Here is a 27,015-nt window from a genome sequence, read left to right as displayed (position 1 = left end):
GTGTTTCAGTTTTTGCTTTTGTAAAACCAGTATTGTATCTCTTCCTTAAAGTAGCACTTGGCATTGGAAAGAAGAAGCTGAGAGAATATGTTGCGATTCAGACAATAAAATGATAGGCATAGATGGGACAAGGATAGTGAGAAATCAGTGTCAGACCCAGGGTGGGTGGAAGTGTAGAAACACCTGGTCAGTGAGAGCAGGGGTGCCAACGTGGAGCTACAGTATCTGGATGGAACTTTTTCCCCCAAAGAGATAGGGAGACACCAAGGCTTTGTCACAGACAGGTGGACACTGTGGTGTGTGCAGAGGAAGTTCAATCAGTGGTTTAAGGGTGAAGGAGGTGGGGCTTGTCCTCCAGAACCAGGACATAATATAAATATATCACTTAAACCAAGGTGCAGTGGGACTGGCTTCATACTGTCCCTTGGTGATTTTCCTGAGCTCTTTGTATCTGTCTTACACAGGGACAGAGTGGGAGGTCAAGCAACTGGGGAGATAAAACTAGAATTGGAGATTATGTTTATCTGTCTTTTTTCTTTCTCTTCTTCTTTTTATTCTCCTTCTTTCTCTGCATCCTTTTTTCTCTCCTTCCTTCTTTCCTCTCTTCCTTCTTTCCTCCTACTTTTATACATTATCTTCAAAACTGGTGTGTTTTACACTTAGAGCACATCTTAATTTGAACTGTCTACCTGTCCCATGCCAAGAGACCTGTGACTAGTGACCTGTGGCTACCATGTCAGTCAGCACTGACGTGTCAGTCTGCTGTACAGTCTGTGTAGCACTTCCTTTCCTCCACTTGACATATCTTGGTCATGTTCCTGAAGAGGATATAAAGCTATGCTTCACGTTTTAAAAGCTCCTCCATAATGTCCCACTGTATGGATGTTACAAATTAGGCATAAACGGCTCTCAGTGCAAAGGGAAAGATTAAGGAAACTTGTCTACATTATAAATTAGATGAAATATTTCTACTTTATAGATGAGGAAATTGAATTTCAGAGAAGTTAAGCAACCAAAATGGAGTCATAGGACACATCTTAACAGATCAATACACAAATCCTTCATGTTTAAATATGTTTTACTTGAGGATTAGGATCGGAACTCCAAACAAATTGAATAATTTTAATCATAATTTAAAAAGGTAAAGAACAGGAAGCTTAATACAATCACCGTCTACATCTCTACTGGTGATTTATGAGCCACTAAGTCATTCTGGTAATTATTAATTTTTTATAAATATTATCGATATTAATATATTTCATATGAAGTACAGTTATTTTCTTTGGAAATTATTCAGATTTAGTTCTGATACATTTGGGTTAATTCATATGCTCAGAATTAAAAAGTGAGAGTTGAAATAAATTATCCATCCGAAGTGCAAATTAAGTTTGAAATGTATGCCGAGAGATACACCAAATGCAGAATGATTAGATAAGCCACGCAGTGCACTCTGCACATTGTCAATGATCAAGCAAGCTGCCGTCTCTGAGGAGAGTGTTGGAATCAGGCCAGAGAGCTGAGTTGGTTTGAGCTGCTTCTACCAAGGTTCCCCAACACAAGACTTATGCCTGCTCTTATGCTTCTGTAGTGAGCTGAGCACCAACATCCAGAGGTGTACGCATGTATCCTCTACTGGATCAAGCTCACTGCTTTATTTGAATAGACAAGTTTCCTTTCACAACTCATTAATATTATTAATAGTATTATTACTTTTTAAAGGTTGAATATCTGTCACTACTTTTGCATATAAAAATTAAAACTTCAAGATTTGGGGGAAGAATGTGCCAAGGTTTTGTAATACCATTTTTGTTCCTTTTTTGAGTATGTGAATGTGTGTGTGCTTACTTTACAAACAGTAAAAAAGGGGAAATCTAATATAATTAGGTGCCTCTTATGCTGCCAGACACCAAGGTAGGATATTAACTGCTGACTGCACACCTTTATTGTTCAATCAGGATTCTTTTATGTACCTCTACAAATGGCAAATATCTAATAAGACTAATCGATTCTAAAAGAATATCAGAAGAGACACCTCCCCACCGACAAAACTCCACATTCATGGAGTTTTATTTTAGTAGAAGCCTTTTGGTGACTGAACCTACCTTTATTGACAAACTTAAAGGAATAACTGAAAGTTTGAAAACTGTGGACTTGGGAAAGATGAAGGAGAAACTCTTTATGGTCACAAAACTCATGAGAGCCTACCTGACTGAAACATTGCCTTAGCCTTGAAAATCCTTTACAATATGGTTTCAGTGTTAAAAACAAAAGGAAAAGGATTTATAGAATAAAAGTGATATCTGACAAGCTCTTAAATTTTTTTCAGTTTATAAATATGTTTTAATGTCAATCATAATACAGCAATAATTGAGCCTCATTAAAATATATATATCAGAAGATTTTAGAATTAAAAGATTATTTTAGTCTAGAGATGGTGTTATCTTCCCTTTTAAATAGTCATCTATTATAATTACTGATTTGAATCTGGAGAAACTAAGGCATAAAATACTCTCCATTCAGAAAGTCAGTGATATAATTATCAGTGGTGTCATAATAGTACAATTTTCTTTTTTATCAATTTAACAAATTGAAAAAATAAGTTAAAGATACCTTTCTCTAAAATGTAAAATTATTATTTGATAATATTTAGATTTTCATGGTGCTTGATAATTCAGTTGACTTGTCTGTGTGTAATAAGGTGATATTGAAAGTGGGTGTGAAATTATGTTTAATAGACAATAAACTGAGAAGAGAACACTTCATGACCAATTCAGTTTTAAGACCTGATTGTATAAAAAATGACAAGGTAATTAGCATTATAGATTTAGTCCACAGTGAGAAATCCTGAATGGCTGATTTTTCTCAAATTAAAGAGCAGCGTTGTAAAAGTTAGATTACAGAAGTTATGAAACACTCCATTCCCAGGAAAAGTATGAAATAAGTAAGATTTTTTAAAATTTTGTACAAGATTTAAAGATAGATGCATGAAGTAATCATAAATCTATGTTACTTTACACATAATTTGTAAAGATATACTTTGTAACAATAACAACATAGAGGAGAGCAGGAGGACAGCTGTATAGGTGCATGGATTCTGTGTGCTATTGAAATTAAGCTGGTATCGATTTGAACTGGACTGTTATAAAACTTTGGGCTGATAAATGTAATTCCATGGAAAGCACAGATAAAATATTTTTTAAATATGCACAAAAGGAAAATAGAAAGGAATCAAAAGATTTACCAAAAAAAAAAAAAAAACCCAACAACAACAAAAAATCAACTAAACACAAAAGAAGGTATTAATACAGGAAATGAGAGCCAGAAAGAAACAAAGAAAGAAAGAAACTGTATGACATACAGAAAACAAAGAGCAACATGGCAGAAGTATTCCTTCCTTATCAGGAATTGCTTTAATAGAAATGGGTTGAACTCTCCAACCAAAAGGCAAGGATTGGTAGAATGGATTTTTTTTTTTTTTTTTTTTTGCGGTACGCGGGCCTCTCACTGTTGTGGCCTCACCCGTTGCAGAGCACATGCTCTGGACGCACAGGCTCAGTGGCCATGGCTCACGAGCCCAGCCGCTCCGCGGCATGTGGGATCTTCCCGGACCGGGGCACGAACCCGTGTCCCCTGCATCGGCAGGCGGACTCTCAACTACTGCGCCACCAGGGAAGTCCGGTAGAATGGATTTTTTAAAAAATGATTCAAATATATGCTATTTACAAGAGGGTTATTTTAAATCCAAAGACACAAATAGATTAAAACTGCAAGGTTGTAAAAACATTATATGCAAATAGTAACTGAAAGAGAGCTGGGGTAGCTATACCAATATCAGACAAAATAGATTGTTAGGGAAAAGGTTACAAGAGACAAAGAAGGATATTATATACTGATAAAAGTGTCAATTCATCAAAAAGATATAAGGATTAAAAACATGTGCACCAGGAAGATTATGGGAAGATGGCAGAGCTGGAAGCACCAGGAAGCTGTCTCCCCACCTAGACACCAATTGCACTGGTAGATTCTGTCTGATGTAACTATTTTGGAGCTCTGGAGTCTATTGAAAGCTTGCAAATTTCCAGGGGAAGTCTTGGAGGGAAAATTGCAGTTAATTTCAGTCAATTTCAACTCTTTGAACAGTTTCAGGTAACCAATCCTCCACCCTTCAGCCCTCTGAGAAGCATCTGTACACATGATCCTGGAGAAGTTTGCACACACTTTGCATGAGCCAGGGTTGGCAAAAAGAATCCAGTCTTCATAATATGGTGGATCTGTGCTCTGGTCAGTGAATGCTGCTTCTATCCACTGAGGCAACAACAAAGAGATGGGTGGCCATTTTTGTAGCACCCACCCCCATTGTTGTTAAGTCCCTCACCTTCCTGCTGAAGTGATTTCCAGGGTATGTAAATGGCCACCACCCATTTTTTGCCCCTTCATGTTTCTCCTTTTTCCTCTTTGGAAACCAGACATTAAAGACTAGGACATTCAAGAACATCTGAATGTACAGGGAAAATCAGAAAGTGATCACACATGCCCAGAGAAAGGCACAGGCTCAAAAAGATCTGAGAAGACCTAGTGTTTATACCTCAGACTGATCCTAGCACAGAGACAACCTGCAATAATCAAACAAGCAAACAGAAACAAATTTGGAAAATAACCAAAAAGCAGCAAACCCTGGGGAAGGGGGAGAATGTGATTTCCAGAGAAATCACATTATTAGATTCAAAAGTACAGTGTTCGACAAAGAATTCCAAACCATGCAAAGAAATGAAAAAATGTGGCCCATTTAAAGAAAAAAAAAAAATCAACAGAAACTGTCCCTGAAAGACTGGATGGCAGATCAACTAGACAAAGACTTTAAAATAACTGTCTTGGGAATTCCCGGCAGTTCAGTGGCACACTTCCACTGCCGGGGGCCCGAGTTCGTTCCCTGGTCAGGAAACTAGGATCCCACAAGCCACGTGGCGTGGCCAAAAAATAAATAAAATAAAATAACTGTCTTAAAGATGCTCAAAGAACTAAAGGAAGGTGCAGAAGAAATCAAGAAAATGTTATATAAAGGGAATGGAAATATCAATAAAGAGATACAAAATCTAAAATAAAAATTCTGGAGCTAAAATACAATAACTGAAATGAAAACTTTACTGGAGGAATTCAAAGGCAGAATTGAGCAGCCAGAAGCAAGAATCAGGGAACTTTAAAATAAGACAATGGAAATTATCAAGTCTGAGGGACAGAAAGAAAAACAATTGAAGAAATGTGAACAGAACTTAAAGGAAATGTGGGGCACCAAACAGCCAACCCACATATACACCGTGGGAGTCCCAGAAGAAGAAGAGAGAAAAGGGCAGAGAGAGTATTTGAAAAAGCAATGGCTGAAAGCTACTCAAATTTGATGACAGACAAAAGATATATATATTCAGGAAGTTAAACATTCAATATAAAATGAATATAAACATACACGAAGCTCAAAGAACTTCAAGTAAAATGAACAAAAAGAGACTCACACCAAGAAACCTTACAATCATATTTTCAAAAGACAAAGACAAAGAATCGTGAATATTGCTAGTGGAAACAAAAACTGTTACAGATGTGGTGGAAAACAGTTTGGTAGTTCCTCAAAAAAGCTGAAGATAAAATTACCATATGACATAGAAATTCCACTACTAAGTATATACCCAAAAGAATTAGAAACAGGGTCTCGAACAGCTATTTGTACAACAATGTTTATTGCACGATTATTCACAGTAGCCAAAAAGTGGAAACAAACTAAGTGACCATTAACAGACAATGAATAAACAAAATGTGGCATGTGCATACCATGGAATATTACTCAACCTTAGAAATGAATGAAAATCTGATACGTGCCACAACATGGATGGATCTTAAAGCAATATACTAGGTGAAATAATCCAGACACAAAAGGACAAATATTACATGAATCCCCTTATATGAAATATGTAGGCAAATTCATAGAGACAGAAAGTAAATTAGAGGTTACCAGGTGTTGAGGGAGGGAAGGATAGGGAATTTTGGTATAAGCGTTACAAAACCTATGTTTGGGTTGTTGTTAAAGTTTTAGAAATAGTGGTGATGTTTGCCCAACATTGCGATTATACTTCATGTTGCAGAGCTGTACACTTAAAATGGTTACAATGGAAAATTTTGTGTTTTATATATATATATATATATATATATACACATATGTATATTGCCCCAATAAAAAATATATATGTAATAAATTTTTTTTTAAAAACCTGCTAATCAGAAATTAGATGCAACAACATTAGAAATCTTTCATGTACAGACATACGTCTACAACAAGAAATCAATACATTATTTCATCTAATGTAATATTTCAAATAATACTGAAAATTATCTTCTATGAAATGCTGACTTCTCTGAATTGTGACTTTTAAAAGCATTAAAAATATAAAGTTGCATACTTGATTAAATAATTTACATTAGATTATGAGCTCCTGAGGACAGGAACCATTTCATATTTTTAAAATTACTGAGGACTTAAGAGTTTTCATTAATGTGTCTTATACATACTGATATTTACCGTAGTATAAATTGATGCAGACATTTTTAAAATATGTATTTATTAACTAATTAAAAAACAATAGAGACTCCTTCATGTTAACAAATACTTTATGTAAAATCATATTTTTGAAAAAAAACTGTGTCATTTTTACATTTTTGCACATGTACTTAATGTCTGGCTTTATAAAAGACACAGAGAGTCTCATTTTGCCTTTGCATCGTACTTGTTAAGGTATGTTGTTTTGTTTGAAGAATATGAAGAAAATCCAGGCTCACACAAATATACAGCCAGAAAGACAAGACTTAGCTAAGCCCTGAGACAGTCTCAGAGACCCCAGGGGACTTCTAGCCACAATTTGAAACAAAAAATCGAGCCACAATTTGGAAACCAAGTTCCCATAAAGACCTCATCATTTATGACAGGTACAGATTCTAGCTAGAATTATTCTCAATATCTGGGACTTAATATGGATGACAAGTTTGTTAGAAAATAATCACAGATATACCTATTTGGGGATAGTACTTCCGTTTTCCCACAAAACCTTGGCTTACCTCTACCCTTACCCTATCATAATCAATGCTACTTACTTTTTTTTCCCCTTGTGACGGTGCCATCCCGTATGGGGCATGGGAAATGTGCTTCTACTACTTAGGACCAAGTCACAAGTTAAGAGTACAATGAGTAACTTTAAAGAATGCATGAACGCTTAACTGAATGAATGTATGAAGGGAAATATTTGAAATTCTACTTAAAAGGGAATACCATGTCTTCTTGTGAGATCTGGAGATAATAGAAGTGTCCATGTTCTGAGAGGATTTGGAAGAATGGCAAGTGAGAAAATTGTATTCATTTACACTGACGAATAATTTGATATCTTTACAGACTTCACACTGTTATCCAAGACAGTTAAAAAGAAAGTCTCTCCCTTTTTTCAGTTTGCTAATGTGGTTGCCGTGGCAGCATTGTTTTTATACGAATCCTAGTATTTAAAATCTAAAATATATATTTTTAAAACCATTAATTTATTTAAAAATAATTTCCTAAAATGGGATAATTATATCAATACTTTTTTTATTATTTTCTTACAGTTTTGTACTGATTGTAAAATTAAGTCTGAGTTCGTGTATGCATGCATACATGTAAAAGACACGAAGAGAAAAATAACATGTGGCCTGCAAAATGCAGATATAAAATCTTTTCCTGCAATTTGTAAAAATTTTACCTTTTCCCAGTTACTGTATCATTTACATTTGTCATTTCTCTCCGTACATTAACGTATAAGCAAGGAAAATGTAACTATCCATGTTTTAAAGGATATGGAAACAGGGGTGAAATGAATTGTCCAATTCACAGAATTAACATGGAGCAAAAACTCTTGGATCTGTACTCCTTTTCACTTCATCACCTTATCTCTCTCCTTTTCCTCTCACCAATCCAATCTTGCTACATAGCTGTGTGTCTCCTCTTCCTTCTGGTTGTTTGGATGGGTGCACAGCTGACTTTGTAGACCTTCTTGTGTGAGGAAATATCTGGTGGTCGCCCTGAAGCTCCTGGCGCGCTGGTGGGTTTGCCCCAACTGCTCAGTGCAGATGGCAGAATCACTGATGGAAGTGATAGCCTCGTGGACAAGTGTCAGCCACAAGGAGAACTTCTGCCCTTGTGTTTCTAGTACCCAGTTCACCTGGGGAAGGAATTCTCTTACTCATGGGAACAGTGGCTGTTTATGAGGTGGCCGCTGGGTGGGGCAAAAGTGCATACTTTGTAAGAGGACACTGACTTAATTGACAAGTAAAATAAGGACAAATTAAAAGTGTTTCCCAAGTTCATTTTTTAAAGCAAATTGGAAGGCTTACATTCAGATTCCCAGTTAAGGTCTAATTTTCATTATCTAGCATACCTCCTCTGTAATGTTTTTATTAATTACATAAAATATCTTTATACATATTAAAGACACACACCCCACACAGTCTAAGGACTAAACACAATCATTACTTTGTATAATAGAAAGTAGAATACCAAGTTATCATTGCCATTTGTAATAAATTGTTTTCTCTGTTAGATCTCATCTGCTAGTTTATTGCATTTTTCTCCTAACTTCTGTTGCTTTGTGATTGTTGGAGTTACATTCATCAAACACCACATTCATATGTAGCAACATAATTGTGGCCATTTAGTATCTACAATCATTTAAAGAGAATGAGGGGGAATTAGCCCTTAGCTGGAGGGAAAGAGTGAGCTTTAGTGTTTAAAAACAGATGAGCCATTTGCTACCTTCAGATTTCTTACAGGATTTGCACCTAGTCTAATTTTTCTTTAGATTGGAGAAAATGTTTGTAACTATGAAGAATTTAAATGAGTACACTATACAAATGTTATATTCAGGTGGAATATGTCCATTTAAGGGATTCAATGCCTGAAAATCCAGTACAATGAAAAGTTTCATCCCCTCAGATTTTTGAGATCTATAGACAATGTGAAAAAAAATTTATTTAAAAAAATAGTTTTACATATAACAGAAGGCTCCCTTTTCCATGTATGTTGTGGAAATAACTGAAAATGATAATACCACAAACATGTTAGCATCAATTTGAAATTAGACTATTTAGTGATGTTCTAGATTTTATTTTGTATGATTTTTGGGGTTTGTTTTTTTGTTTTTTGTTTTTGTCAGAGAGGCAAGACTCTACTCTCTTTTAAATGTGAAGAGGGGTACAGAGATAATTAAAATATTCAGTTTGGAAAAAGAAATCAATGTTGAATGATATTGTTTCTTTTCTTTTACAATTTTCCTTGTCATGTGTTTATTGTCAGAAATATCATTAATATGAAGTATTTCAGAAGAAACTCCCTTTACTTTCTTTTATGGTATAGGGATATTTAGTAACAAGATACGTAGTGAGTAAGCAAGATATTCAACTTTTCCATATACATCTCATTTTGCTTAAGTATGTTATTAGAAGTGTGGGAAAATAGGTGAAAATTGCATTCAGCAATCAGACATGCTGTACTCCACATTTCCACTATTCTATTGCAACAGAATGGATAAAGCAGCATCATTTATGGCCACTAAATAATCTCACAGGATGATTCAGTAACAACTTCATGAGTCAATATGATACAATTCTAAAACAGAAACAAAACGACCCATCCAAACATATCATGGAAATGCTGTGGGTATCAAGACATGGGTAGGGAAAACCAGAAAATAAATGAGGCTTTAGGGAAATAATTATAATCATACAAGTCCCATTTATTGAACTGTGTGCCTGGGTCTGTACTAAGCGATTCATATGTATTAAGTCTAATACCCTTAATTCTGCAATACAGGTTTTTTGTTGTTTTTTTTTTTTTTTAAGCAGGTGAGAAAGCAGCAGAGTGAGGAAATGCTGTTTGCCCAAGATTACCCAGAAATTGAATGACTGAGGGAAGGTTCCAGAGTTCATTTATTATGTCCATGAAATTCAAAATAGGGAAAACATAGATATTTTGTACTTGTTCAATGCCCTTCAGTTTACAAAGTGCCATCGTTCTACCATTTGATTTCTTCAGGAACTCTGGGAGATACGGATACAAATATTATTACCCTGTTCTACACGGGAAGAAATGGAAACTCAAAGTAATAATAATCACATGCCCAATAAAGGACAGAGCGTAAGGTAGAAAACGATTTCAGTGCTCTCTCTATCAAGTCAAACCACCTGGCTTGGAGAACTGATTGAAAGTAGAGAATATATATATATAAGGGAAAAGAAAGATATACATTCTGGAGGCCAATTCAGATGAGGATTCATGGCTTTTTATGTTTATCTTTGTTCTACGGGTTGCTAGAAGAAATGCGCCTGGAGGGGAACCATGGGAAGAAAAAATATTTGAGGAAGTAAAGGCAGCCGATAAGGGCTTTGTGTGCTGGCAGAGTCGGGAAGAACTAAAGCTGCCCACGACTCAGGACGGCACCGTCAGGAGGGAAAGAGTTCCGGGCTTGAAGGCTGCTGCTATAGGTTCCGGGCCAGGCGCTGGCACTAGCAAGCCAAAACTTCTGGAGGGTCCCTGAACTTCTTGGGGACTTATTTCCCCACATGTGAAATGAGAGGGTTGAATTATATATATCTCTCTCTAATGGACTTACCAACTCTAGAAAGTTTTGACCCTAGAATTTAATTATATTTCAAGCTTTATTAGGAAGCTATCACTGATAAGGGAAGAGCCCGGTGGGGAAAGAAGGGAAAAGTCCCAGGCGCCATGCTGTCATGGAACCTATGCCAAACCTTTGTCAGCCTACATAAAGAGGTAAACTGAGGCAAGCTCAAAGTACCGGAAATGAAGGGTATCTGGGAACAGCAGAGAAGTTTCAATTCGGGAAATGCAAAGTGTAGCCAGCAACAGGCGACCGCGCTGAGGGTTTGGGGGTGGGCTGTATTGATGGCAAGGAGTGCAAAGACGGGGGAGTCCAGCCAGAGTCCAAGCAGTAAATCCATTGACTTGAAGATGGGGAGAGATGCTTGGTAGATGTTCATTGGTCAGGCGATAAGCTTTGGTCTGCAAATCAGGCCCTTGTTGGAAATCAGTCTCTCAGATCTTAAGTTCTGTTTACCTGAGGGCAAGTTCGTGAGAGTCCACATTTCAGGTTGTGCAGCCCCATTTTAGATTGAAATGCTTTCACACTCTCAACATCACAGCTGGTAGTGATAGTATTAGGCTGTTACTTTGTTCCTACTTGTCTTCCTCGCAGTTAATTTAGGTTAAAAAAAATATTCTGAGGAAATAGTTCAAAGAAAAAAAAATAGGATGCAAAAGACTCCCCTTGATGTTATAACCCCCAGGACTGCTTTAACGCTAGACTACAGATTTGAAGAAACAAACAGGTAACAGTTGTAAGGTCGGATCTTAACAAACGGCACCGCGAAACAGAGGAAAGCTTCAAGTGAGCTTTATTAGGGAGCGCTCCCGGGCGAGGTTCACTGGTACGAGATAAAGGGGCCAGAGAAGTCGCACCGGGGCGAGGGTTGGGCAAGATTTTATAGGGGAAGAAGGGAAAGGGGTGTGGTGAATCTGGGAGGGCACAGGGTATTCCTTATTTGGTGGTCTTTTCGGGTATCCTGGAGGACCGTTAGTCCCGCCCCTCGAAAGGCGGGAAGGCTGGGCTGGGTTCAAAGTCCCCAGGTCAGTTCCTGGAACTGGGTGGTCGGGAATGTCTCCAGGGCAGTTTCTAGAACTGGGTGGTCCGGAGAATTTCGGTCTGATGCAACCTGTGAATCTGATTGTGTTCCCCTGCCTCGGGCCAGTTGGCCTTACAACAGTATATTCTTTAAGGCAATCAACCGTGCTTCTGAACATGCTGTGCTCCTCGCTGATTTTCTGGTCATGCTAACTTCAGGAGACTCCATCCTCTCCGTTCTAATGCTGACCAGCTCCCTCTCTGCTCTTAAATGTAACAAAAAAGAGAAGACCCTCTGCTTTTGAGACTGACTCAACTGTTCCTCATTTTGTTTCTTTTGAGTGCATCACACAAAGCCAGGGTTAGATTTTCTAGATCCCCCAAAAGAAACAATTCCTCTGTCCTTACAAGATGCGTCTAAATCCGTGATTCTCAGTGTAGGCATTTGGGACATTGGTAGGGGTAATTTGGGCCCACGGCAAGCATTTATGTATTAAAATTTACACTATCTTAACATAAATTGCTTTATTTTATCTCATTTATTTTTCTGTTGGGGCAGTATATTGATATTTTTTAGTCATTGTAAGTGGATAGATGGGCTTATTATCTATGTTTTTTTGAAGTATAGTTGATTTACAACGTTGTGTTAATTTCTGCTGTAGCGCAAAGTGACTCAGTTATACACATATATACATTCTTTCTTATATTCTTTTTCATTATGGTTTATTCCAGGAGACTGGATATAGTTCCCTGTGCTCTACAGTAGGACCTTGTTGTTTATGCATTCTAAATGTAATAGTTTGCATCTACTACCCCAAACTCCCAGTCCATCCCGCCCCCTCCCCCGACCCCCGACACACAACCACAAGTCTGATCTCTATGTCTGTGAGTCTGTTTCTGTTTTGTACATAGGTTCATTTGTGCCATATTTTTTGTGTGTGTGTGGTACACGGGCCTCTCACTGCTGTGCCCTCTCCCTTTGCAGAGCACAGGCTCCGGACGCGCAGGCTCAGTGGCCATGGCTCACGGGCCCAGCCGCTCCGCGGCATGTGGGATCTTCCCGGACCGGGGCACGAACCCGTGTCCCCTGCATCAGCAGGCGGACTCTCAACCACTGCGCCACCAGGGAAGCCCTGTGCCATATTTTAAATTCCACATATAAGTGATATCATGTGGTATTTGTCTTTCTCTTTCTGACATTTCAGTTAGTATGATAATCTCTAGGTCCATCTATGTTGCCACAAATGGCATGATGGGTTTATTATCTATGAACTTCATTTCAGGATATCAAATGATCATTATAAACAGTTTAGTATAAAAGGAATCTTTGAGTCTTACAGAAGTTTGGCGCATTGGCATGAAATAACTCACATTATTGACTAAGGAGGCTCTTTCCAGGTTGGATAAGCGATGCCTCCATTTGCTCCAGTGTTCCTTTAATCCTTGATTACCCAGCTCCCTAATTTCCCAGGATTAGAAGATCATCTGATTTTTTAATTATTCATGGACAGATTGAAATCCCAGGGGCAAAAAATGTCTGAAGTCAGTGTCACTCCCTCTCCAATCCCTATGATAATCTGCTAGCTAGCATTTACTGCAAACAGACATTTTGAAGAGCTAAGTGTTCAAAGGCTACACGTGGTCTATCTCAAGAAGGCTGTACTGATGGTTGGCAGGGAAAGAAGAGACACGTGAACATAAAGCATAAAGTCATAAGCGTTGTAATGCTGTGCTGTGGACTCGCAGGAGAAACAGTTCTTACCAGGGGGTTCAGAGCAAGTTTTATGAAAGAAATAACATTTGAATAGAGACTTAAAGGTCGAATGGGGTTTTGATATAGAAGGAGAGCACAGAGTCTGAGCAAAGTTAATTGGCGTAAAAATGTGGCCAATTTTTTTGGAATAATAAGTAGTCAATATAGGCACCCATCTGTGCTTGAGAACAGAGCTGCCAGGCAGGACATGGCAGAGCGTGGAGAGTCTTGAAAGCCGTGGCTAGGGAGTTTGACGTGTCGCCTTAGACAATAAGGACACCCTACATGTTTTGGGGAGAAGATGCTGGCAACATCTAAGCTAGTTTAGAAAAATGACTGGCAGCAGGAGAAGGGAGAAAAATACAAAGAATAGGGGCAGTGAGACTAATGGGGAGTTTCTTCCCTCATCCTGCAGTGAGATGATGCCGCAGGACTGAAACTGGGCACTGATGTAAGATTGGGAAGGAGGAAGGCAAACAGGAGTGGCGATGCTATTTCCCACGTGGGTGTGATGGGTGAGGGGAATCTAGGAGGAGACGTGACTCCAAGGCTCCTCATAGGGGTGGTGACAATAACAGAGGGAGAGGCCGTCTCTCTGGAAGACTAGATGTTTCGCGAGAGGACAGTGAATTTCGTTTGGAACATGCTGAGTGTCCCCCAAGTAAGGGTTGTATCAACATGAAAAGCAAATACGCACCCGCCCTGCCCATCAGTTCTAGCTTGTCAATATCAGTTGTTTTCACAGCATAGTCCTGGCTGGTCTAAGGAGTCATTCAAAATATAAAGGAGGTTCTATAATGATTTAAAGAAAAAGGTAATTGAATCATAGAGGCATCAATGTTATAGGTAGACTTTATTAGCAAATACAAAGGAAGTTCTTGAACAAATGCTACAACTTAAAAAATGCACCATGTACACTGTCTGCCAATAAAACACCGATGTTTACTTACCGTGTGGCAGGATATGGCATGATATAATACTATGCAGAGAATGAAAGGAAGTTCCTGCCAATAGAGCAGATCCTTATTCGTGTGCACATTCCCTGCATCAATCTTAAGAAGCCACTTGCTCTTATACACTCTGATGATGACGATCTTTTATAACATCTTTCACTAACTGTTAATATTTTCCTTTTCTTGCTGTTGTTTGTCAAAAGTGTTTCAGGTGCCCCTCGCTCAGACGCCAGGCTTGTTTCTAAGTGACAGCCTAATTTTCATATGCTGTAAAAATAAGTGACTGTAATTATTGGGCTTTTATGCGCGATATGACCCTCCATCTCTCCATGTCACAACCACTGGGAAACGTTTCTGCTCAGAGTTCTGGCACTGCTTTGGGTGAGGTTAGTGGAGAAAGAAGGACTTCAGAAGCGGACAGAACACCCCCCCTCTCCCACCCCGTGGCACTTGATGGATTGCATTAAACATCAGAGAAGCCATTTTAAAGAGATGACAATAGCTCTGGGACAGGGCTTGGGAGAACAAAACTAAACAAAACTGATTAACATATCTAGAGAAGTAAAATAATAAGAGAGGTTAGTCAGAAATGGAAGCACGGTAGCAAATAATAAGCTGTTTGGGTAGGCGCGCATGAGTCTGTTTTAGCAGGATGCCTTTACACGTTTAAATCACGTAACTAACAAGCCTCTTTCTGACTTCATACTCACCAAGTAACAGCCTGATTATAGTGTGGCTTCCCACGTGGCATGCCTGCAGGTGGAGCGTCTGGTTGCCTCTCTGATTAGATTGCTCATTATAAATTGATAAGCTGGCCTGCATCATCCTTTTTGGGCTCAGGTAACAGGAGACCCCTCCTGCTCCTGGTATGTTGATAAATCAGCTTTCTAAGCCACCTAGACTTAGAGCCAACCCTTGAACTATGAAGAATATGAGGCGATTTCCCTCTGAAGCTTTTGGGAGACAGATAGGAATGTCTTTAAGACTCCCAACATCTCATTGATTGCAACTTTTCTTAATTAAATGTCAATAATTGCCACTATTGGCAAAGCGAAGGTCAGGATTAGATAAACTGCATGGTAGCATGTTGCACGCAACACTGTCCTAGAGCCAGGGTGAGCGTATAGTTCAGAGTTCAATACCAGATCACATTTGAGAGTGAGACGGAGCACAGAATAGCACAATGGGTGTAGAAGAGGGTCGTTCCGGGAAAACCAGGGTATATGGTTGCTGGGCCAATCTTGAGATTAAACTTGAGATTTACGTTATGATTCTTTTGCGAATCTAACATGAACCTGTATCAAAAGGTACAGTTTTCTCTTTGTCATCTAAGATTGACCCTTCTCAAAACTTCCTGGGACACCTCCCGACGGTTCCTGCACTTGGCATGCCAGAGCACAAGCCGACTTCACTCTTCAGGGTGACCTACAGGCCTGGCAATCTCAGCTATGTTTAGGTTATTCTGTATTTGCTGTGTCTTATGTGAGGAAATCTACTCCCTAAGGAGAGAAAGTGAAGTTCAGGTCTATACAAAATTGTCGAAGTGTTAAAAGTGGTTTTCCAGGGGGGGAGAGGGAATGGGAATCAAAAGGGTGGAGAAACGTTTACTTTTTATTTATAATTTTCTGTACTAATTGGATTTTCTTGTATTCACTTGATTTTTAATGGTAGTCTTTTCAAAAAGTCATTTTAACCTTTCCAAAAGTCTTGTAGACTTGTGCAATTGTACAGTGAAGACTCCTACTGGCAGGCCATAAGCTTCTGAGGAGAGCAGAAACATTAGCTATGTTTGAGTATCAGAGGGGCTTACACAAGGCTCTAGTAGAGAGAAAATGTATATTTTATAAAGTGATATATATGTATAAAATAATATATATAATAAAATATATATAATATCTATTGGGTTGGCCAAAAAGTTCATTAAGGCTTTTCTATAAGGTGTTACAGAAAAACACAAACAAACTTTTGGGCCAACCCAATATGATGCCAGAGTTGCTGCTTCCTACTGTGTTATTTCTACACCGGATTTCTCTTTCCCTCCCGATCATCTTTGGTTGGGGATTATCACTGAGAACAGTCAAACTGAAGTCCCCATGGTAAGCAGGGTGAGATATCTGGGTTCTGACTTCATTGGCTGGAAAAGATTTTTCTGAGCACACTTTATAGATGGAGACAGCTGCTATAAATCATGTGGAATTAAATAGCACATTTTAAATTTCTTAAAATAGAATTAATTAAAGTTAAAACATATACATGTGACTGAATAAATATAGGAAAACAATTTTAAACTCAACAGCAAATTCCTGCTGCTTAAAAATCAGCTCCATGTTTGAGGTTGCTTTCGATCACAATAGCAATGATTCTATAATATATATTATTAAGATCGAATCCAAAGAGAGAAGCTCCAGGATAAGTGACTCCAACAACGTAAATCATAGAGATCACAGCCAAGAAATAAGTTGCGTACACTGCATCTTGGCTTCTAACATAGGTACTACAATTTCCCTGAAATAAAGATTCTTCCAATCTTAGTGACTTTCAACGTAGGCCTAGACCTGTACAGTTTAATGATGGGATTAAAAGAGCACCTCAGTCTAGTAGAAGCAAATTTGAAGGGAAAGGACTTTAAAAAGGAGATACTTAAACAAATTGGGTAAGATGTATTTAAATTGAATGTTATATGTATCTAATACATTTTCAGACATTAAATTTTAAAAGTGAATAAATACACTTATACTGTGCTTCCTTGTAGCTATTTAGAGATTCTGAATTCCTATGAAAGCTTCCTTGTAGCTATTTAGAGATTCTGAATTTCACAGAACGTGTGAAAATAAAAATTGCTGATGCATTAAGGTAGGCAAACTGCGATAATGGAGGGAACTCAAAAGGCAACGGACCAAAAAGATAGAAGTTTATTTGTCTTTCAGATAATGTTTCAGGGAAGATAGGTTCTGAGCAACAAAACCATCCAGTGACAAGGGCCGACAGGGGCTCTGCCATGTTTACCTCTGATAAATGGAATATTTATAAGTGGAATGGAATATTTATAAATGGAAGATTTCCTGCCATATCAGTAAACAGAGGATGTCACAGTCATCAACAATTGCAACCCTCCAGCTTGAGCCGGTGAGCCCTGAGGAAATTCAGGGCTGAAAAGAATACCTACCATCTTAGCAGCCACTCCCTACGGTGAGCCCTGAGGAAACTCAGGTAGTGAAAACACCGGATACTGGCCCCAGATAGCTGAGGTGCATATCAGAGGAATGATTTCAGTGAACCCAGACTCTTGCACCTTCCCATACACAGAAAAGCGCTAAATTCTTCATTTTGCCCCAAATAAAACTTAACTCGCAACTGTTACATTGTGCATTTTTTTTAAGTCAACACCACGCAGCTTCCAAGACGACCCTGGACGTGGTCATTTCAGACCTGGGAAGGGGGAGGGTAGAGGAGAAGAGGCAGGGCTTTCCTCTTAGGTAAGTGAGGTGAAATTCACACACATCAGTCCCACACACATTCCGTCCAGGAGTGCTTGGGACCTTGACCTTTTTCAGCTCAAGGCAGGCTGACAAATGCACACTCTTCAAATGCCCACAAATAAGAGAAAGATCCATATTGATGGGCAGTTGCCAGTCTTGGCTACATAGACATGGCAGATCTTTTTCATCCTTTACCTGTGTTCCTATTATTATTATTGATTCAACAAAGACAAACACAAATTCAGTAATAATTGAGAACTACTTTCAAAGAGCCTCCCTTTGGATGTTCAGTGAAAACTCAAAGTTCTTTAAGAATTGAAGTTAATGCCGTAAAGGTAAAGATCATGTCTTCAACTGGCATAAGCAATAGTTTAGTGAGAAAAAAGAGGAGTTACTATCCTGAACGGAGGGTACATCTCGTCCAGTGGCCAGTGCCAGGAATAAACCTCCCATAACACACTTAATTTCGCAATACTATACCAAGGGGGGCGGATATCTTCCTGACCCATCTGGTGAGCAGCTCCTGCCCTGAAGCATGAGGAGGAATAGCTGGTGCGATTCTGTCCAGCCAGTGTAACTGCACGTGCTACTCTCCCTCATACGAATGTCTAATTATCTCTAGGATCATTTTCTCTCATTCACATCCTGTTGCCTAGAGTTACACAGGTTAAATATGTTGTTCATCCTTGAATGTTATTCTAAAAAGAGAAAGAAGAAGAAGCACTTATGAGTGTTTAATACATCTTTTTCAGGTCACCTGCTTTTTTTGAAACACTGTTCTATTTATAGTTGATATTGCCCCCAGTGGTTTGAGAGGTTCATTAATAAACTACTTTTTTCTTAAGTATATCATTGGCTCCATTTTCCCTATGCCAAACGTCTTTATTGATTTTCTATGACAATTTATAGTCATAAAATAACTTCCTTGCTGCTAATTTCACTGTAAATTTTATTGTATTACCAGACACCCTCTGGACTGGACTCCAGCAGATCAATACACTGAATTTATATTTGTTATGGAGCTATTAGCACTGGTATCAGCAGGGTAATTAACTTCCCAAACAGAGATACCATTCTATCATTCCCTATCTTCATTATTCACAGCATGTATATCTTGAAGAAATATTTCTATTTGCATCTAACCCATCAAAAGAACTGATGGCCAAATTCCAAAAGCCATGTGAATTCTAGACTTTAGGGACATAATTTCTTGGCATAAGATATATTAGGGAAGGAGTGAGTTGAAGAATATATAACTTGCCAATCAGGGAGAGGGCTACACATAGAAACAAAATATAGAGGCCGCATGGAAGAAGAGCTCAGTATTAAATACCACTCAGAATTTAGATCATCCTTTCAGAAACATTAGAGCCAATCCTTATTTAAATGACCGTGGAATTCACTTAAAGGCCAGTGTCCAGGCCAGTGAGTTCTCACTGACAAAACAATTTGCCCCTTGTAATTTAGGAGGTGACTACCTTGTTTGAAAAAATATGCTTTATGTTTTATGACACTGGAAAAATGTGTAGTGTCTTTCATATATTTGTATTTGTTTATTTTTTGTGATGTCTTATATACCAAAGTAGTTTAAATTAATATTTAAACATAATTCATTTACTGACTGAGAGCTATGCTGAAATGCCCAAGGTCGCGAGGCCCCTCCACAAGACCACCAGAGTCGAGAGTCAAAGACAAACGGCAAGGGTCATTTATTGCAGGTTCGAACCTGGACCTCCGCGCACTTGTTGCCGGTGACGCTAAGAGGTCCTGGCGGAGTTTAGTACAGCTCTTTTATAGACCGGTACAAACATAGTCGCCGATTGGTTGACTTTTAAACAAAGACACTAGTCGCCGATTGGTTGACTTTTAAACAGAGACACTAGTCGCCGATTGGTTGACGTTTAAACAAAGACACTAGTCGCCGATTGGTTGACTTTTAAACAGAGACACTAGTCGCCGTCTGATTGGTTGGACGGTTGCGGGGGGGGGGGTCAGCAGGCGTAATTACAGAAGCGAGAGCGGCTGGTTAAGTTTCGGTTTCCTGAGGTTTTGTTTCTTAATTGGAAATACTTAAGGCGGGGCCATGGTCGCAAAAAGAAATAGTGCAAACAGGAGGACTGATACAACCCTAGCAGTGCTGCGGCCTCCACCAGCCCAACGGCAGGGCGTCGGGAGGCTGTGCGCCCAACTTCAGGCAGCGCTCCCAAATGTGGCAAGCCCAGCGCCGCGCCCTGGAATGGTCCTTTTTCGGCCCTTCCCCTCCGGAAAGAACAGAAAAGAAATTCCAGGAAAAGCACAAATTGAATGCAGGGCGTCAACTCAGTCCTATTCTCACCAAAGTAGAACATAGCCCCCTCAATGCTACGCAAAATTCTCTACTAAGTTCTTTGAATATGAACAAGGAATATTACCTGTTCTTGATAACTGCAGTTCTAGTGGGGATAAGAAGAAAAATATTCTGAAGCAAAAATTCCAACATATAAAAATCTCACCACTACCTATGAATGGGAGGTCTGGGATTGAATGTGCCTTAGGGAATAATTATCCTGAACTTTAACCCAATAATACATGTTGGGAATTCAAAAATATGGAATCAACACTAGTAAATTAAGGAATATAATTACATCAAAGAAGAAAAAGAAACTCATCTATTCTTTTTTTTTTTTCCATCTATTCTTAGATAGTGTTTGCCTAATGTTATCTTACTAAACGGACTAGGGATATTTTATTTCTAAAGTAAATATGGGTTCTTTGAAACATGTCCTTTTAAAATGTCTTTGTTTAACCATTTCAAAAGCCCTGTTTAAAAATGATAGCATCTTTTATACCAATTTATGGTGCTTTTTATGTAATTAATTTCTATTATTATTTGAACATATTTTCCTTTACTGCTTTGTTTTTGGAATAAGTCTATCTTATTAGTTTTAAACTGCTCATATAATTCTATGCTTAAATCGGAAGATGATCTATCCAGCTTTGCCTAACCATCACTTTGCTTCAAATCACTTCCTGCTTCAATGGATGTTTTTGCTTTATAAATGTTGTCAGCCTTCCCTGTGTGTCAAGTGCACCTGAGGAGTTTGTTATCTATCTAGGTGACAGTGAGAATTCCTCAAGTGTCAGGAAAACCCAGAAATATAGGGCATTTGATAATTAGGTGTAACTTAATAAATGCGCAAGTACTGTGTTTCCTTATTGTCACTCACATAACTATCTTGTAATTTCTTGTCATTATGGCCTACTTTTCAATATGACCATGTCTTAATATCCAATGTGTCAAATCAAATCCTACAGTTTATTGTGAGCAACCGCAGTTGGTCTGTTTTGAACGTTTCCCTCCCTTCCCAGTGAATGGAAGTTATAGTTATGCCCCGCTGGTGGCTTGAATCACCTCAATTTGCTCTGGCAGTCAGAGGCAGCTGCTCCGTGTGAAAGGCATGAGACCCGCTGAACACCGTGTTAGGAGTGACCTCCAGCTGAATGGAATCGGCTCAGCCTTTTCTGCCCAGCCAGCAGAGTGTGTGCAAACAGATCTGCCCAAGTGCAAAACGGTCCAAGGATGTCAAGCAAGGCTGGGTCTCTTTTCTCTCGTTCACTTTCTTTATTTTCTTCCTTGAAAAATGAAACAGGATAGTGGACAGCCTGGTATAATCTTAGCAACATCTGTTGCCTTTCACAGGGGTCTTAGCCGGGGACAATAAGTTTCAGAAGGAGACTGAGTTCCTGTTGACAGGGGTAATATAAAAGCCCTCAACTGAAAGGAGCGTGGGCATGTTTCCCCCATACACAGTTAAGGCCTTTTGTGCCTTCTGTCAGAACGGGTAGGAAGAAAGGGTTTTCTCCTCTTCTTTCCTGATGACACTGCCAGAAAAAAAAAATCTTTCCCAATTAGTGCTTAATGGACTTAAAGAACTGTGGAAAAGTTATTTCTCTCAATACCTCCATCTCAAGCTCAGTTAATCAGAAATGTGAGAGACTGTATGCTTTGCATTCTTTCACAACGGTTACTTCCCAGCTTCCTTACTTTTATCCTAATTCCAGACAGTTTGGAGAACAATTGTTAGGTTCTTTTTTTTTTTGGTCAAAATGAATATTTCACACTGATTATGTCTTTTCCCATGAGTTTGATCTGTTCATCTGACTCCAATTCCCTAACTTTGGGCTGCAGGAAGCATTAAATTTAGGTAATTTATATAGGAACAGTTACCTGATTTTTGTGCAAGATACTTTTCAGAGCAATTTTGTTCACTCTTTACCATGACATCCTTTCATACACATGAGATACGATGCAGCTGATAATGTGTGTGCCTCCTGACGTCTTCTGTTTCTTAAAACAAACAAGCCAACAGATGAAAATGAATTCCAATATCTAAACTTTTATTGACCTGATATATGTTTTTGGTATCCTTCACACAATTTTGAAAAAATATATAGAAAGAAAAATCTAAAGATTTACATCTGTGTCTATTAAGAGAATGATAGATTTGGGTAGATTTCAATGATTATGATGTATGTTCTCTTTATAAAAAAGAGAGATAAATACTTCTGAAAATATCTGAATTTATACGTTTCTTTAAAAAACATAATGGGTCCTTTGATACTCAAATTCTTGTACCAACACAGTACATTCATGCACGATATATTTAATAATTGTTTAAAATGCTCTTTAAACGTATTAGTTTAAATGGGTATAATGTATTATATTTCCAAATTAAAAATTTTGTGCTTCAAAGCCTGTACAAATATTGCTTTTAGTTTAACTGCATTATTATACTTCCGAATCTGCTCATATATATGCGAGTAAAGATAAAATTACAGTATTGTAGTCATGCCTCCTATGACCCTCATTAATGATTAGCAAGTTTTTCCATTTTTAAGCCAAAAGTAAAAATAACAAAACAAATTCAGTGTAAAAAGTAGAATTTAGGAATACTGTATAAAGATCATGTGTTATAAATATGGAAGCATATGCTGGGCATAATTGAAATAACTATATTTTTCAAAGAAAGGAATCCTTACAAATTGGGTATTAATTAGCATCTAAACCATCCTTTTAGGACAGGGGGAGCTAAAATTACTTGAGTGTTTCATAACTAGTCTTCATGAAATGGGATGATTCATATTTTGCTATTCTTGCTTCTAATAGATTACTATTCTAATAGATTTATCTAAATGCTAAGATCCCATTTAAATCAATATGAGTGCCAAGCATGGAAAACCTTGATAGCATGTGTAAAATGAAAAAAAAAAAAATCAAAAGCCATTTGCCAACTCACGTATAATAAAGTAGATGTGTTCCAGTGGGTGGTATTAAGGTTTCCCAGGTAATATAAGAATGCAGCTGTGCTAGTACTGAGGTTTCCATTCACTTTGAATACACTGTATAGATAACATCCACGCACAAGAATAACAAGATCTAATTATGTCTAACGGTTAAATGGGAAAAAAAATCCTTAGACTTTGAAATCTGCCTACTTGCATATCTTATGCTATGGACTGAATGTTGTGTTTCCCCCCAAATTGATATGTTAAGGCTCTAATCCCCTGTGTGATGATGTTTAGAGGCAGGGCCTTTGGGACATCATTGGATTTGGATGAGGTCTTGGGGTGAAGCCCTCATGATGGGATTGGTATCCAAATAAGGGGATGAAGAGAATAGACCTCTCCCACTTGGCCACAAGGACACTGCAAGAAGCAGTCTGTCTACAGCCAGGAAGAGGGCTCTCACCAGAACCATACCTGCCGGCACCCTGATTTCACACATGGAGTCCCCAGACAACACGTGAGAAATAAGTGTTCGTTGTTTAAGCCACCAAGTCTAGGGTATTTTCTTACAGGAGTGAAAGGAGACTAAGATATCTTACCTTCAGTATTAGGGATTGTAAACTGACACACCTACAAAGGCTCAACAGTTACACTGAGGAGTAAGCTGACTGTGGCGAAATGGAGTGTATATGCCCATCTCAAGGAACAGAGAGGCCTCACATTAGTCATACTTTATAATATGAAATTGTAAGTGTGTCAGATTTTCAGTGTGTAGAAGAGAAGTCAGAGGGAATTCCCAGGTGGTCCAGTGGTTAGGACTCTGTGCTTCCACTGCCGGATGCCTGTGTTCAATCCCTGCTCGGGGAACTAGGAACCCGCAAGCTGTGCGGCGCGGCCAAAAAAGAAAAAGAAAAGAAAAGAAAAAAAATACATGTATATAGATAGAACATTTGTAAAATAAAGAAAAAACAAGAGAAGTCAGAAACAGAGACATGTGTGTATAATCTTCCAATAACAAATACTGGAAGACATGAATAAAAATAATAAACAAACAAACAAAACCACTATATGGGCCCAACTTGTCTGCAGGTTGGATGTAATCAGAGGAGCACTGATTACAGTGCTCTTGGTTAAACAAACTAAAACACCTAAAACTTTGTCTTGCTCTGTTATGTATTCACTCACACATGACACTCAAATTAGTCAAATTTGCAAGGTCGGTTAAGGAGCTGTCTTTCATAAATTTAGAAAGATATATTTTGTCTTAATCTATAGGGGAATATTTAAATGGTTAAAGAATACCTAATAATTTTCTAACAAGTAATAGAGCTATTTTTCTTCATTAACTATGGGTTAAAAACTTATTTAGCTTTTTCACTTTTGGGTGGAACTACTTGATATTTCATACAATAAAGGAACTGAATTATCCATCAATATGGATTCTAACATCAAATTACTTTCTTGCCGTGAGCTATTCATTTGACTTTATAGTTCTCCAAAATATAGGAGTTTTTTCCCCTAAAGCGACAGACTCATTCAATTCTTATTCTTCTAAGAATGAGAATTATGATTTACATTAGTAGTTAAATAAAATTTTAAGGTGTGATGGAAAGCCACGTCTACAGAATTATTTGTGAAAATATATTCAATTTTAATCATTATAAATCCACTAGAGTCCAAGCTATAAAAAAGTCAAATTAAAAATGAGAATGGCTACAACCAAATTCTTTTCTCATGCTTAGAAAAGCTATGAAATATAAACCAAAAAATCCTTCTTGATATTTGACATGCAAAATATCAAATAATTATGTCTACATGTCTAGGGGTTTTGGAATCCTGCATTGGCTGTTGCCCTGTGGACCAGCCAGCATGCTTTCATTACTGGGTTTAGCGTCTTATTCCCCTACCTTGAGTTTGTCATGAGATGATGAACCCATCCCTTTAACCTTCCTGAATTTCAGTTTCATCGTTGAGAAAATGAGGGAATATGCTTAAGTGTCATCAAAGGTGTCTTATGTAGGTCATTTCATGCATAAGGTATGGAGCCCAATTATCCTTCGTGACTGGTGGTAATTCAGTTGCTTACTGAGGCCCATTAACCCTTTCAGACCATGATTCATAACCACAGATTTATTTGGAAGGAAATCTTTAAGTTCCTCACGAGAAGTATAACATTTTCCTGTCCGCATTAAATGTAAAAAGCCCTAACTAAATAAATGTGGCATAATGAGGATTCATTTCCAGCACAATTTTTTCTCACACAAATACACAAATGCGTTAGAAAATATCATGCCTTATTTTGTCCATAAGGTCTGTTTATGTTGGTCCTCATATATGACATCTGTCTCAATCAAGTTAGTTTTCTTATTTACTCTCTTGTAGTGAGAGGCCCTCGTTAATTTGGGGTGTAGAGTGACCATTTTGCCAGATGGGAATGAAGTGAAGGAAAGATGCTGGTTGCCCTTTTTAATCATTCAGACCTAACAGTGAAAAGTGGAATCACTTGTAGTTCAAAAAGATAATGACTACTTGAGATATCACCTTTGGTATCGGAGTAGTTCAAGTTCATACAAAGACTACTGCTCTTCTTAACCACGAGTTTCTAGGGTGGTGGTTCTTCGGTATTTTATTAAGCATGCTTACCTTCCTTTGTAGAAACTGGCTCATTTCATCTAATTTTTCTTTCTAAGGTATATAGTTTCCTCATATTTTCCATTCCTGGATTTGCTTTCTGAATATGAGTTTAGCCTCAGTCACGTACTCCAGAGAGCTGTACTGTTGGTTCCATGCAGCTGCTGGAAGTAGGGTCATTCCTACACGCACATTTTATGTGTGTTAGGAGAGTGCTAAATATAATTTAGTGACACCAGCTATAAAACCTGGAAAACCCAGGGCAAGCCAGCTCTCTGAGTCTGCATGCAGGGAACAATCAGGTTAGTGCACAGGCAGAGAAAGTGTCCCAGCACAAGCTGAACAAGTGAACGCATGCTTAGGGAGCCCTCTTTCTGTCTAGGTGAGCAGAGGATTCTGTATAAGAATCCCATTCTATGTAAACAACAAAAACATTCCCCTATTAAATCCCTTTGCTCCTTGGAGACTGTTTGAGGTTCTCTGAATATTCTCCTGATATTCTGCCGTCTCCTACTGTCTATATCCTAGTCCTGTCCAAGACCCAGGTGAAAGGTCATATTGGCTTATGCTTTTAAGACTCTCCAGTAACAAGTGTCTTCCTTCTTCAAATCCCATACCTCGATGCTTATGGTTTTCTTACTGAGTTTAGCCTCGTCTCTCCCCTTTTTATAGTTCTGTATGTGCCTGGAATATTCCGTGGGGCCTTGGCATTACTTTCCTTTTTAGTTCCTGCAATTTGTGGCATCAAACCCAGCAGACAGCACACACTCAATAAATATTTCTGAAACGAGTTTATTGTGAAAAATCCACTTTTTTTTCCAGAAGATTCTCTGGTTTATTACAGAGTGATAGAGCAACGTTTAGCAGGAATTTGCATTATCGCTTTTCTCTCCAATGGTTTTAGAAGGCTTTTATGGAACAACTATAATTCAAGAGACAGCACAGGCCTAGCTGTATTATTTCTGACAATTTTGATTTGAGCCGCTTTTTAAAAAGTAATTTGTGTTCCAACTATTGTAATTCCAGAGATACAATTGCACATCAGTGGTATCGTACGCTATTTAAATAACTAAGTGTTCCCTTGCTTTGGCGTTTAATACCAAATCCAAGTCAGATGTTTATCTGTTTGTTTGTTTGTCAGAAAGAAAATGCTGAGAAATTTGACATGTAGCAGCAGGAAGCTCTACTTCTTTAAAGTGGTAACCAATGACCCACAATATCTCAGATATCCT

At 38.2% G+C, this 27,015-nt stretch overlaps 1 protein-coding gene across 2 annotated transcripts in view; it reads left to right on the top strand.

Moving 5' to 3' along the window:
- Nucleotides 1–27,015, top strand: part of CDH7 (cadherin 7) — a 190,175-nt gene that overhangs the window by 34,036 nt on the left and 129,124 nt on the right. The gene's annotated exons all lie outside the window — the stretch shown is intronic.

This window comes from Lagenorhynchus albirostris, chromosome 14 (genome assembly GCF_949774975.1).
Source record: "Lagenorhynchus albirostris chromosome 14, mLagAlb1.1, whole genome shotgun sequence".
Lineage (NCBI taxonomy): Eukaryota > Metazoa > Chordata > Mammalia > Artiodactyla > Delphinidae > Lagenorhynchus > Lagenorhynchus albirostris.
The sequence above is the reverse complement of the archived record's forward strand: the minus strand, read 5'-3'. Positions and strand labels throughout refer to the sequence as shown.